The sequence below is a fragment of the Pseudophryne corroboree genome, unplaced genomic scaffold, assembly GCF_028390025.1.
Source record: "Pseudophryne corroboree isolate aPseCor3 unplaced genomic scaffold, aPseCor3.hap2 scaffold_478, whole genome shotgun sequence".
Taxonomy (NCBI): domain Eukaryota; kingdom Metazoa; phylum Chordata; class Amphibia; order Anura; family Myobatrachidae; genus Pseudophryne; species Pseudophryne corroboree.
Window position 1 is genome coordinate 355,647 of NW_026970090.1, and position 13,890 is coordinate 369,536.

Sequence of the window (13,890 nt, forward strand, 5' to 3'; positions counted from 1 at the left end):
CGGCTTATGGGGGACAGACCGTCAGTAAATCTGTCAGAGGGACACAGAGGATTTTTCAGCTCACAATCCAGCGCCAAAAGTACACAGTCTGGGAAATAATAAACTCTATAGTGATAGACTTGTAATGCTCTAAAGATGTTCTGGTGAGGTGAGGAAGAAGCCCCGCTACTGTAATGGCGCGTATCTGTCCTGCTCAGAAATAATTAATTACGCTAGCGGGGTAAGGACAGTGCCCAGGCACTAATGTCCACTTTTTCCAGCCTTTTGTGAGGAATTTATGCTGCCCAGGGTGCCCCCCCCCTGTGCCCTGCACCCTGCAGTGCCTGTGTTTGTGTGGGAGCATGGCGCGCAGCGTTCCGCTCGCTGCTCGGTACCTCAGAATGCCATCACTGGAGAAGAAGTCTTCTGTTCTTCTGCTACTCACCTGTCTTCTGGCTCTGTAAGGGGGTGACGGCAGGCTGCGGGAGTGTGCATCTAGGCGTACCCAGCGATCAGCACCCTCAGGAGCTAATGGTGTCCTGTCAGCCTGAAGCAGAGCTATTGAACTCACTAGAAGTTGGTCATACTTCTCTCCCCTAAGTCCCACGAAGCAGGGAGACTGTTGCCAGCAGCCTCCCTGAAAATAAAAAAAACTAACAAGTCTTTTCAGAGAAACTCAGTAGAGCTCCCCTGTAGTGCATCCAGTATCACTGCGCACAATACTAAAACTGGAGTCTGGAGGAGGGGCATAGAGGGAGGAGACAGTTCACACCCTTTGAAAGTCTTAAAGTGCCCATGTCTCCTGCGGATCCAGTCTATACCCCAAGGTTCTTAATGTGACCCCAGCATCATCTAGGACGTATGAGAAAACAAATAACGCACACATGAGGAGGAGAGAACTAAGGAAGCTATAAGGAGAAGAGGGGAGGGGGGGTTGAAAGGTAAGGTAGTAAAGGCATATTGGATAAACTACAACCTTATACATATTCATTAATGTACCAGTAGTTAGAAGTAGAAGAGCTCTAACAGAAACCACAAAGCTTATCTAAAGCCACACCACACTGGATATGCCCAATCTCATTTGATTTTTGAAGCAAAGCAGTATTGGACTTTGTTAATACATGGATGGGAGACTGCTTGGTAGTATCAGATTCTTTAGGTGTTTTTAAACTACCAACACCATTTTCTTGGTACATTTAATTTTTACATGTATTCTTTTATGTACCAGAAGTTAGAAGTAGAAGAGCTGTAATAAAAACCACCAGCTCATCTACAGCCACAGCACACTGGATTTGCCCAATCTCTCCTGATCATGGAAGCTGAGCAGTGTTGGTCCTGGTTTTAGTACTTGGATGGGAGACCACCAGGAAATACCAGGAGCTGTGTGTATTTTTACAATACTAACACCGTTCTCTTGATGCATTCCATTTTGAAACATTGGGGCAGATCTATTAAGCCTGGTGAACTGATAAAGTGCAAGGTGATAAAGTACCAGCCAGTCAGCTCCTAACTGTCATTTTTCAAACCCAGCCTGTGACATGGCAATTAGGAGCTGATTGGCTGGTACTTTATCACCATGCAAATTATCATTTCACCAGGTTTAATAAATCGTCCGCTTACTCATTTATGTACGAGTAGTTAGAAGTAGAAGAACTCTAACAGAAACCACTAAGCTCATCTACAGCCACACCACACTGTATATGCCCAATATCACCTGATTTTAGGCCTGGTATGTTCTTGGATGTGAGACCACCTGGGAATACCAGGTGCTGTAGGTAGTTTTATACTACCAACACCGTTCTCTTGATGCATTCTATTTTGAAACTTATTCATTGATGTACCAGTAGTTAGAAGTAGAAGTTAGAAACAGCAAAAATCATCTACAGCCGCATCACACTGGATATGTCCAATCTCATCTGATGTTGGAAGCTAAGCAGTGTTGTGCCTGGTTAGTTTTTGGATTTCAGGTCCTGCCTTCTGGTTTGGCCACGGCACCTCGGAAATTCACCAAGGTCATGGCCGTGATGACGACCCTTCACCATCGGTGGACCAGGGAGGAATCTCTCCTCCCGATAAACATTCTGGAATTGCAGGCAGTGTTCAATTCATTGACACTGGCCCTGCCTCTAGTACAGAACAGGCCTGTTCAAGTACAATCGGACAACGCCACCACGGTAGTGTACACAAATCATCAAGGCGGCACTCGAAATTGCATAGCAAAGCTGGAAGTATCAAAAATCCTCAGTTGGGTAGAACGTCATCTGCCAGCAATATCGGCAGTGTTCATTCCCGGAGTCCTCAACTGGGAAGCGGATTTCCTCAGTCGTCAGGACGTTCACGCTGGAGAGTGGAGAGGCCGCAGCAGAAATGTCTGCACTGGTGTCAGTAGGTGACTGAGGCAGGGATGACTGGGAGATAGTGGGTGACTGAAGCATGTATGAGTGGGAGATAGTGGGTGACTGAGGCCGGGGTGACAGAGATAGTGGGTGACTAAAGCAGGGGTGACTGGTATAGTGGGTGACTGAGGCAGGGGTCGCAGGTATAGTGGTTAACTGAGGCAGCGGTGACTGGGAGATAGTGGGTAACTGGGGCAGGGGTGACAGGGAAAGTGTGTGACTCAGGCAGGGGTGATAGGGAGATAGTGGGCAGCAGATCACTGCCTTGCTGACAGCAGCACATCCCTGCTTCACTGACAGCAGCACATCCCTGCCTCACTTATAGCAGCACATCCCTGCCTTACTGACAGCAGCAGATCACTGCCTCACTGACAGCAGCAGATCACTGCTTCACTGACAGCAGCACATCCCTGCCTCACTGGCAGCAGCAGATCCCTGCCTCACTGGCAGCAGCAGATCCCTGCCTCACTGGCAGCAGCAGATCCCTGCCTTACTGACAGCTGTATATAGGGCCTAATTCAGACCTGATCTCTGCTGTGCATATTCACACAACAGGAGATCAGGTCTGAAGTGTGTGTGTGTGCTGGTGCCGCAGTGCACCGGCACATGCCAGAGATGCGATCAGCATCTCTGCCCAGTGAGCGCCTCTGCCAACACATACTTATCTTGCATATGAGATCTCTTGATCATAAAGATAGTTCTCACAGGGTGAGGTTCATCCATTACATTTTAAAGTAGGAAGGTACAAATTACATATTCAAATTACATATATGTGCTGGATTCAAATGTTTTCCCCCCTTCCTTTCTCAATTGTGCCCATCAGCAGCTATTCTAATGTTCTCTTATTCCGTAGAGGATGCTGGGCACCCGTCCCAGTGCGTACTGTGTCTGCAGTTATTAAATGGCCCTTAACTCCAGAACATTTATGTGGAGACAACTTTCCCGACTTGACCATCTTCCTTGGACGTTTTCCCCCTGTGTGACTGCTCCCCAGCCTCGGAGGGTTGCATCCATGGTCCCTAGGATCCAGTCCTGGATCCCGAACCTTCGCCCCTCTAGGAGGTGAGAACTGTGCAGCCACCAATGGAGTGAGATTCTGGTCTTGGAAGACAGGATTATCCTCCGGTGCGTGTGTAGGTGGGATCCGGACCACTTGTCCAACAGGTCCCACTGGAACACTCTGGCATGGAACCAGCCAAACTGAATGGGCTCGTAGGCCGCAACCATCTTACCCAGCAACCAAATGCATTGATGGATTAACACTCTTGCTGGTTTCAGAATTTGTTTGACCAGACTCTGGATCTCCAGAGCCTTTCCACTGGAAGAAAACCTCTTCTGTGTCCAGTATCACTCCCAAAAACAACAACCGCGTCATTGGGACCAACTGCGATTTTGGCAAGTTTAGGAGCCAACTATGTTGTTGAAGAACTGTCAGGGAGAGTGCAATGTTTTGCACTAACTGGTCCCTGGATTTCGCCTTTATCAAAAGATCATCCAAGTACGGGATAATTGTTACTCCTTGCTTGCGATCACCCTGGTGAAAATCCTCAGAGCCGTGGACAGACCAAACGGCAATGTCTGAAATTGGTAATGGCAATACTGAATTGCAAACCTCAGGTAGCTTGATGCAGAGGCTAAATGGGAACATGTAAGTAGGCATCCTTTATGTCTACCAAAACCATGAAATCTCCTTCCTCCGGACTGGAGATCACTGCACTGAGAGATTCCATCTTGAAATTTAATTTCCTTAGGTAGAAATTGAGGGATTTCAGATTTCAGATTGGTCTGACTGAGCTGTCCGGCTTAGGGACCACGAAGAGGCTTGAATAAAAACCTTCTCCCTGCTGACTAAAGCCGATTTGAACAATCGGTGAGGGGGAACGTCTTGAAACCCCAGTTTGTACCCTTGGGACACTATTTGTAAAACACACGAGTCCATGTCCGAATGAATCCAGAACTGACTGAAGAGTTTTAGACGTGCCCCCACTGGTGCGGGCTCCTGCAAGAGAGCCCCAGCGTCATGCGGTGGATTTGGCAGAAGCAGAGGATGATCTCTGCTCCTGCGATCTTGAAGAGGATGCAGACCTCTTCCCTCTTCTCCTTCCTCTACCTGCAAAGAAAGGGGAATCTTAACTTCTTGCATATCTATTGGGCCGAAATGACTGCATCAGATAATGATGCGTCTTCATCCGTTGGGAGGGAACATAGGGCAAGAAGGTTGACTTACCTGCGGGAGCTGCCGAGATCAAATTAACTAGGCAGTCACCAAACAACGCTTCACCTTCATAGGGAAGGGACTCCCTTTCTTCTTGGAGTCAGCATCAGCATTCTCTTGGTGAATCCACAATGCCCTCCTATCCGAGACTGCCATGAAATTGGCCCGTGAACTCAAGAGTCCTATATCCCTTGCAGTCTCACGTAAGTATGCTGCAGTGTCCTTGATATGATACAACGTAAGGAGTATCCCATCTCTCCAAGGTATCTATATCGGATGACAAGGTATTCGACCAATTCTTGAATACTACTACTCACCCATGCACATGTAATGGCAGGTCTAAGTAATGTACCCTTGGTTACATAACTAGAAATAATGTAGCTTCCTGCATACGATCCGCTGGATTTGTGACAGGGCCCCGTGCAGAACAGGGGGTGACTCCCACTTTATTCTGTCCGCGGCGGGAAATGAATAAACAACCAGAATCCTTTTGGGGATTTGAAACCATCTTGTCGAGCTGGCCCAGACTTTCTCAAACAGAGATGGAGGAACGTTACATCAGCTTTCATTTTATATCTATATATACATACATATAGACCCCTTTCTCAGGAACAGCAGGGTCTTCAGTGATTTTAATATGTCCTTAATATCCACAATCATGTACTGAATGCTCCTTGCCAATATTGGATCTAATCAGGAAACATTATGGTCGACATAGGAATCAGTATCCGTGTCAGTATCAGTGTGTAGTAACTGGGCAAAATAACATTTTTGCGACCCCGCGGGGCCTGAGGGAAAAGAAACATAGCCAAGAACATCACATCTATTCTCTACGTCTGTGTCTGGGACACAGATTTATCCAACCTTACTCTGATATTACTGAAACTTTTACCCAGTCAGTTATTGGTGGTGCCAACAGGGCCACCATCATATGTCTGCATTCCTAATATAGTTTCCTCTTGGGAAAAACATTCAGCCATCGACATGTTGACACACATGTACCAAGTACCCACAGACACATCGGCTTATGGGGGACAGACCGTCAGTAAATCTGTCAGAGGGACACAGAGGATTTTTCAGCTCACAATCCAGCGCCAAAAGTACACAGTCTGGGAAATAATAAACTCTATAGTGATAGACTTGTAATGCTCTAAAGATGTTCTGGTGAGGTGAGGAAGAAGCCCCGCTACTGTAATGGCGCGTATCTGTCCTGCTCAGAAAGAATTAATTACGCTAGCGGGGTAAGGACAGTGCCCAGGCACTAATGTCCACTTTTTCCAGCCTTTTGTGAGGAATTTATGCTGCCCAGGGTGCCCCCCCCCCTGTGCCCTGCACCCTGCAGTGCCTGTGTTTGTGTGGGAGCATGGCGCGCAGCGTTCCGCTCGCTGCTCGGTACCTCAGAATGCAATCACTGGAGAAGAAGTCTTCTGTTCTTCTGCTACTCACCTGTCTTCTGGCTCTGTAAGGGGGTGACGGCAGGCTGCGGGAGTGTGCATCTAGGCGTACCCAGCGATCAGCACCCTCAGGAGCTAATGGTGTCCTGTCAGCCTGAAGCAGAGCTATTGAACTCACTAGAAGTTGGTCATACTTCTCTCCCCTAAGTCCCACGAAGCAGGGAGACTGTTGCCAGCAGCCTCCCTGAAAATAAAAAAAACTAACAAGTCTTTTCAGAGAAACTCAGTAGAGCTCCCCTGTAGTGCATCCAGTATCACTGCGCACAATACTAAAACTGGAGTCTGGAGGAGGGGCATAGAGGGAGGAGACAGTTCACACCCTTTGAAAGTCTTAAAGTGCCCATGTCTCCTGCGGATCCAGTCTATACCCCAAGGTTCTTAATGTGACCCCAGCATCATCTAGGACGTATGAGAAAACAAATAACGCACACATGAGGAGGAGAGAACTAAGGAAGCTATAAGGAGAAGAGGGGAGGGGGGGTTGAAAGGTAAGGTAGTAAAGGCATATTGGATAAACTACAACCTTATACATATTCATTAATGTACCAGTAGTTAGAAGTAGAAGAGCTCTAACAGAAACCACAAAGCTTATCTAAAGCCACACCACACTGGATATGCCCAATCTCATTTGATTTTTGAAGCAAAGCAGTATTGGACTTTGTTAATACATGGATGGGAGACTGCTTGGTAGTATCAGATTCTTTAGGTGTTTTTAAACTACCAACACCATTTTCTTGGTACATTTAATTTTTACATGTATTCTTTTATGTACCAGAAGTTAGAAGTAGAAGAGCTGTAATAAAAACCACCAGCTCATCTACAGCCACAGCACACTGGATTTGCCCAATCTCTCCTGATCATGGAAGCTGAGCAGTGTTGGTCCTGGTTTTAGTACTTGGATGGGAGACCACCAGGAAATACCAGGAGCTGTGTGTATTTTTACAATACTAACACCGTTCTCTTGATGCATTCCATTTTGAAACATTGGGGCAGATCTATTAAGCCTGGTGAACTGATAAAGTGCAAGGTGATAAAGTACCAGCCAGTCAGCTCCTAACTGTCATTTTTCAAACCCAGCCTGTGACATGGCAATTAGGAGCTGATTGGCTGGTACTTTATCACCATGCAAATTATCATTTCACCGGGTTTAATAAATCGTCCGCTTACTCATTTATGTACGAGTAGTTAGAAGTAGAAGAACTCTAACAGAAACCACTAAGCTCATCTACAGCCACACCACACTGTATATGCCCAATATCACCTGATTTTAGGCCTGGTATGTTCTTGGATGTGAGACCACCTGGGAATACCAGGTGCTGTAGGTAGTTTTATACTACCAACACCGTTCTCTTGATGCATTCTATTTTGAAACTTATTCATTGATGTACCAGTAGTTAGAAGTAGAAGTTAGAAACAGCAAAAATCATCTACAGCCGCATCACACTGGATATGTCCAATCTCATCTGATGTTGGAAGCTAAGCAGTGTTGTGCCTGGTTAGTTTTTGGATTTCAGGTCCTGCCTTCTGGTTTGGCCACGGCACCTCGGAAATTCACCAAGGTCATGGCCGTGATGACGACCCTTCACCATCGGTGGACCAGGGAGGAATCTCTCCTCCCGATAAACATTCTGGAATTGCAGGCAGTGTTCAATTCATTGACACTGGCCCTGCCTCTAGTACAGAACAGGCCTGTTCAAGTACAATCGGACAACGCCACCACGGTAGTGTACACAAATCATCAAGGCGGCACTCGAAATTGCATAGCAAAGCTGGAAGTATCAAAAATCCTCAGTTGGGTAGAACGTCATCTGCCAGCAATATCGGCAGTGTTCATTCCCGGAGTCCTCAACTGGGAAGCGGATTTCCTCAGTCGTCAGGACGTTCACGCTGGAGAGTGGAGAGGCCGCAGCAGAAATGTCTGCACTGGTGTCAGTAGGTGACTGAGGCAGGGATGACTGGGAGATAGTGGGTGACTGAAGCATGTATGAGTGGGAGATAGTGGGTGACTGAGGCCGGGGTGACAGAGATAGTGGGTGACTAAAGCAGGGGTGACTGGTATAGTGGGTGACTGAGGCAGGGGTCGCAGGTATAGTGGTTAACTGAGGCAGCGGTGACTGGGAGATAGTGGGTAACTGGGGCAGGGGTGACAGGGAAAGTGTGTGACTCAGGCAGGGGTGATAGGGAGATAGTGGGCAGCAGATCACTGCCTTGCTGACAGCAGCACATCCCTGCTTCACTGACAGCAGCACATCCCTGCCTCACTTATAGCAGCACATCCCTGCCTTACTGACAGCAGCAGATCACTGCCTCACTGACAGCAGCAGATCACTGCTTCACTGACAGCAGCACATCCCTGCCTCACTGGCAGCAGCAGATCCCTGCCTCACTGGCAGCAGCAGATCCCTGCCTCACTGGCAGCAGCAGATCCCTGCCTTACTGACAGCTGTATATAGGGCCTAATTCAGACCTGATCTCTGCTGTGCATATTCACACAACAGGAGATCAGGTCTGAAGTGTGTGTGTGTGCTGGTGCCGCAGTGCACCGGCACATGCCAGAGATGCGATCAGCATCTCTGCCCAGTGAGCGCCTCTGCCAACACATACTTATCTTGCATATGAGATCTCCTGATCATAAAGATAGTTCTCACAGGGTGAGGTTCATCCATTACATTTTAAAGTAGGAAGGTACAAATTACATATTCAAATTACATATATGTGCTGGATTCAAATGTTTTCCCCCCTTCCTTTCTCAATTGTGCCCATCAGCAGCTATTCTAATGTTGCTGCCAATGGGTGTGACACATTCATTTCTTCTGTGGGGTACACTGGACTCCACAAGGATTCACATTGGGGTGTAGAGTAGGATCTTGATCTGAGGCACCAACAGGCTCAAAGCTTTTGACTGTTCCCAAGATGCTCAGCGCCCCCTGCTCTATAACCTCGCTTCCATGAACAGGGAGCTCAGTTTGTAGTTGGTGCCTTCAGTAGCAGGCCACTTAACAGGGGGCTGCCTCAGGCAGCCTATTCTTAGCTATTAATTTTGACAAGAAAAGAAGAACTTTTTTTATAAGAATCTACAAGGGCTGCAGCAGGCTAGGTCTAATAGACATCTTTACTGCAGCTCAATCACTCCCAGCGGCGCAGTATACTCCCGTGCCCTGGTTGCTGGGTCACTGCAGCGGAGGCTCCGGTTTCTTCCTAAGGTCAGTCACACACACACCGCCCTCCGGGATCACGAGGCCGCTGATGAAAGGGAGGTAAGGGGCTTCTGTGCCCACACTATACCGAGATCCAGCGTGGCTGTAGGGGGCGGGCCGTGTGCGCACTGGCGTGGACACTGATTACTGGGCAGCCGCTCCACTAGCCACCAGGGACAGTTAAGGAGCACAGCTCTGGGGGTTTTTCTCCTATATTAACCCCATTTTGTACTACCTGCAGTGCATTGTGATAGGTAATAGAGCCTGATTCAGGTTGGATTGTAATCGCAAAGAGCTGCGCATTGGAAAATTCAGGGCTATGCCGTGTAGATGATGGCCTAACAGGAGGCTTTAAAATTTTCTTTCTAGTGTCCTTCGTTTGGAATTTTAAAGCCTCCTGTTAGGCCATCATCTACACGGCATAGCCCTGAATTTTCCAATGCGCAGCTCTTTGCAAAAGAGAGATATTGGCAAGGAAAAGCTGTCTTGTACCTTTGCATTTTTCTCCCAAACGAAGGACACTAGAAAGAAAATTTTAAAGCCTCCTGTTAGGCCATCATCTACACGGCATAGCCCTGAATTTTCCAATGCGCAGCTCTTTGCAAAAGAGAGATATTGGCAAGGAAAAGCTGTCTTGTACCATTGGATTTTTCTCCCAAACGAAGGACACTAGAATGAAAATTTTAAAGCCTCCTGTTAGTGCTTCATCTACACGGTATAGCTCTGAATTTTCCAATGCGTAGCTCTTTGCAAAAGAGAGATATTGGCAAGGAAAAGCTGTCTTGTACCTTTGCATTTTTCTCCCAAACAAATGTAGTTTGTTTTTGTCAATTACCATTTTAATAATAGGGTAAAAAAAATTAAGTAGATTTTTGAAAGAAAACAATACTGTCAATATACTATATAAACAAATTAAAATGGTAAAAGTTATTGTACTTTAAGAAAACATAAAAGAGCTAACATATCAATCCCAGTTTTGGATTACTTTAATTAACAAAAAAAATGCATATAGCAGAGGATAGTTTCAATCTGCCTACCTCTGGGTAATGGGCCCAGCATGCTTCCATTGCAGTACTCTGCTGCACATGTAAGTGCAAGAGATCCTAAAGCACTCACTCATCATGGGAAAGTACCAATGTGTTTCTTCGTTGGTTGATGGAAGAAACATCTTAAAAAAACTCTCCAGATTATTGACTTTTTAAAGTTTTTCTAGGAAAAGTTTTAGATGTATGCTTATTAGCCTTTGTCAGTATGTATTTTTCGCGAAGTGTCTCTGTGGCGCAATCGGTTAGTGTGTCCGGCTACTAACCAAAAGGTTGGTGGTTCAATCCCACCCAGGGATGTAATTGACCTTGTTATCAGATTTTGGTGATCTTTAAGTAGACAAGTCAAAATTTCAAACCCCCTGTTATGGTGTAGGGTACCTGGCCTTTTCTGATGTAATCAGAGTTAGATTTGATTCAGTGATTTAATAAAAACAGCTAGGAAGCACAATTTAGCAGTGGGTTGCAGAGAAAAAGAAATATGCTGGCAAAAAAAATCCAATTGAGTGATTAAACAGCTCTTCATTTTCTGGCTTTATTTTTATGCTAACAAATTTGTTCTCTGAAAAGTGTCCACAAAGCCAAGTCTCTGATTAACACCTTTGTAGGGATGGTTTTTCACCTATTACTAAATTAAACTTGCTTCATTGGAAAGGCAGCAAGATGCATCCTCATTTCAATGTCTACTGAAATAATACAGGTTGACACCAGGAAACATTAACGCCACTGCATCCTTGCTGCTTTCTCATGTAGAAGTCTGTTTAATGTGAAAACAAGGTGATATCTAATTAGCACACAGGTAAGGAATTAAGAAAATCTTTATTTAAGGGTGAAGATGTTTCTCACAAAATCGTTGCCCCAATGCATCATTGAAATTCAAGCTGGAAAGATGATTTTAATATATCACTTGTACATTTTGTATTGCTCTTCTGGTGACAATGTAGTTTGTTTTTGTCAATTACCCTTTTAATAATAGGGTAAAGAAAATTAAGTGGATTTTTTAAAGAAAACAATACTGTCAATATACTATTAAAACAAATTAAAATGGTAAAAGTTATTGTACTTTAAGTAAAAATAAAAGAGCAAAAATATCAATCCCAGTTTTGATTACTTAAATTAACAAAAAAAATGCATATAGCAAAGGATAGTTTCAATCTGCCTACCTCTGGGTTATGGGCCCAGCATGCTTCCATTGCAGTACTCTGCTGCACATGTAAGTGCAAGAGATCCTGAAGCACTCACTCATCATGGGAAAGTACCAATGTGTTTCTTCATTGGATGATGGAAGAAACATCTTACAAAAACTCTCCAGATTATTGACTTTTTAAAGTTTTTCTAGGAAACGTTCTAGATGTATGCTTATTAGACTTTGTCAGTATGTACTTTTTGCAAAGTGTCTCTGTGGCGCAATCGGTTAGTGTGTCCGACTACTAACCAAAAGGTTAGTGGTTCAATCCCAACCAGGGACGTAATTGACCTTGTTATCAGATTTTGGTGATCTTTAAGTAGACAAGTCAAAATTTCAAACCCCCTGTTATGGTGTAGGGTACCTGGCCTTCTCTGATGTAATCAGAGTTAGATTTGATTCAGTGATTTAATAAAAACAGCTAGGAAGCACAATTTAGCTGTGGGTTGCAGAGAAAAAGAAATATGCTGGCAAAAAAAATCCAATTGAGTGATTAAACAGCTCTTCATTTTCTGGCTTTATTTTTATGCTAACAAATTTGTTCTTTGAAAAGTGTCCACAAAGCCAAGTCTCTGATTAACACCTTTGTAGGGATGATTTTTCACCTATTACTAAATTAAACTTGCTTCATTGGAAAGGCAGCAAGATGCATCCTCATTTCAATGTCTACTGAAATAATACAGGTTGACACCAGGAAACATTAACGCCACTGTATCCTTGCTGCTTTCTCATGTGGAAGTCTGTTTAATGTGAAAACAAGGTGATATCTAATTAGCACACAGGTAAGGAGTTAAGAAAATCTTTATTTAAGGGTGAAGATGTTTCTCACAAAATCGTTGCCCCAATGCATCATTGAAATTCAAGCTGGAAAGATGATTTTAATATATCACTTGTACATTTTGTATTGCTCTTCTGGTGACAATGTAGTTTGTTTTTGTCAATTACCATTTTAATAATAGGGTAAAGAAAATTAAGTGGATTTTTGAAAAAAAACAATACTGTCAATATACTATTAAAACAAATTAAAATGGTAAAAGTTATTGTACTTTAAGTAAAAATAAAAGAGCCAAAATATCAATCCCAGTTTTGGATTACTTTAATTAACAAAAAAAAATGCATATAGCAGAGGATAGTTTCAATCTGCCTACCGCTGGGTTATGGGCCCAGCATGCTTCCATTGCTGTACTCTGCTGCACATGTAAGTGCAAGAGATCCTGAAGCACTCACTCATCATGGGAAAGTACCAATGTGTTTCTTCGTTGGTTGATGGAAGAAACATCTTACAAAAACTCTCCAGATTATTGACTTTTTAAAGTTTTTCTAGGAAACGTTTTAGATGAATGCTTATTAGCCTTTGTCAGTATGGACTTTCGCAAAGTGTCTCTGTGGCGCAATCAGTTAGTGTGCATGGCTATTAACCAAAAGGTTGGTGGTTCAATCACACCCAGGGACGTAATTGACCTTGTTATCAGATTTTGGTGATCTTTAAGTAGACAAGTCAAAATTTCAAACCCCCTGTTCTGGTGTAGGGTACCTGGCCTTCTCTGATGTAATCAGAGTTAGATTTGATTCAGTGATTTTATAAAAACAGCTAGGAAGCACAATTTAGCAGTGGGTTGCAGAGAAAAAGAAATATGCTGGCAAAAAAAATCCAATTGAGTGATTAAACAGCTCTTAATTTTCTAGCTTTATTTTTATGCTAACAAATTTGTTCTCTGAAAAGTGTCCACAAAGCCAAGTCTCTGATTAACACCTTTGTAAGGATGGTTTTTAACCTATTACTAAATTAAACTTGCTTCATTGGAAAGGCAGCAAGATGCATCCTCATTTCAATGTCTACTGAAATAATACAGGTTGACACCAGGAAACATTAACGCCACTGCATCCTTGCTGCTTTCTCATGTGGAAGTCTGTTTAATGTGAAAACAAGGTGATATCTAATTAGCACACAGGTAAGGAATTAAGAAACTCTTTATTTAAGGGTGAAAATGTTTCTCACAAAATCGTTGCCCCAATGCATCATTGAAATTCAAGCTGGAAAGATGATTTTAATATATCACTTGTACATTTTGTATTGCTCTTCTGGTGACAATGTAGTTTGTTTTTGTCAATTACCATTTTAATAATAGGGTAAAGAAAATTAAGTGGATTTTTGAAAGAAAACAATACTGTCAATATACTATTAAAACAAATTAAAATGGTAAAAGTTATTGTACTGTAAGTAAAAATAAAAGAGCCAACATATCAATCCCAGTTTTGGATTACTTTAATTAACAAAAAAAATGCATATAGCAGAGGATAGTTTCAATCTGCCTACCTCTGGGTTATGTGCCCAGCATGCTTCCATTGCTGTACTCTGCTGCACATGTAAGTGCAGTAGATCCTGAAGCACTCACTCATCATGGGAAAGTACCAATGTG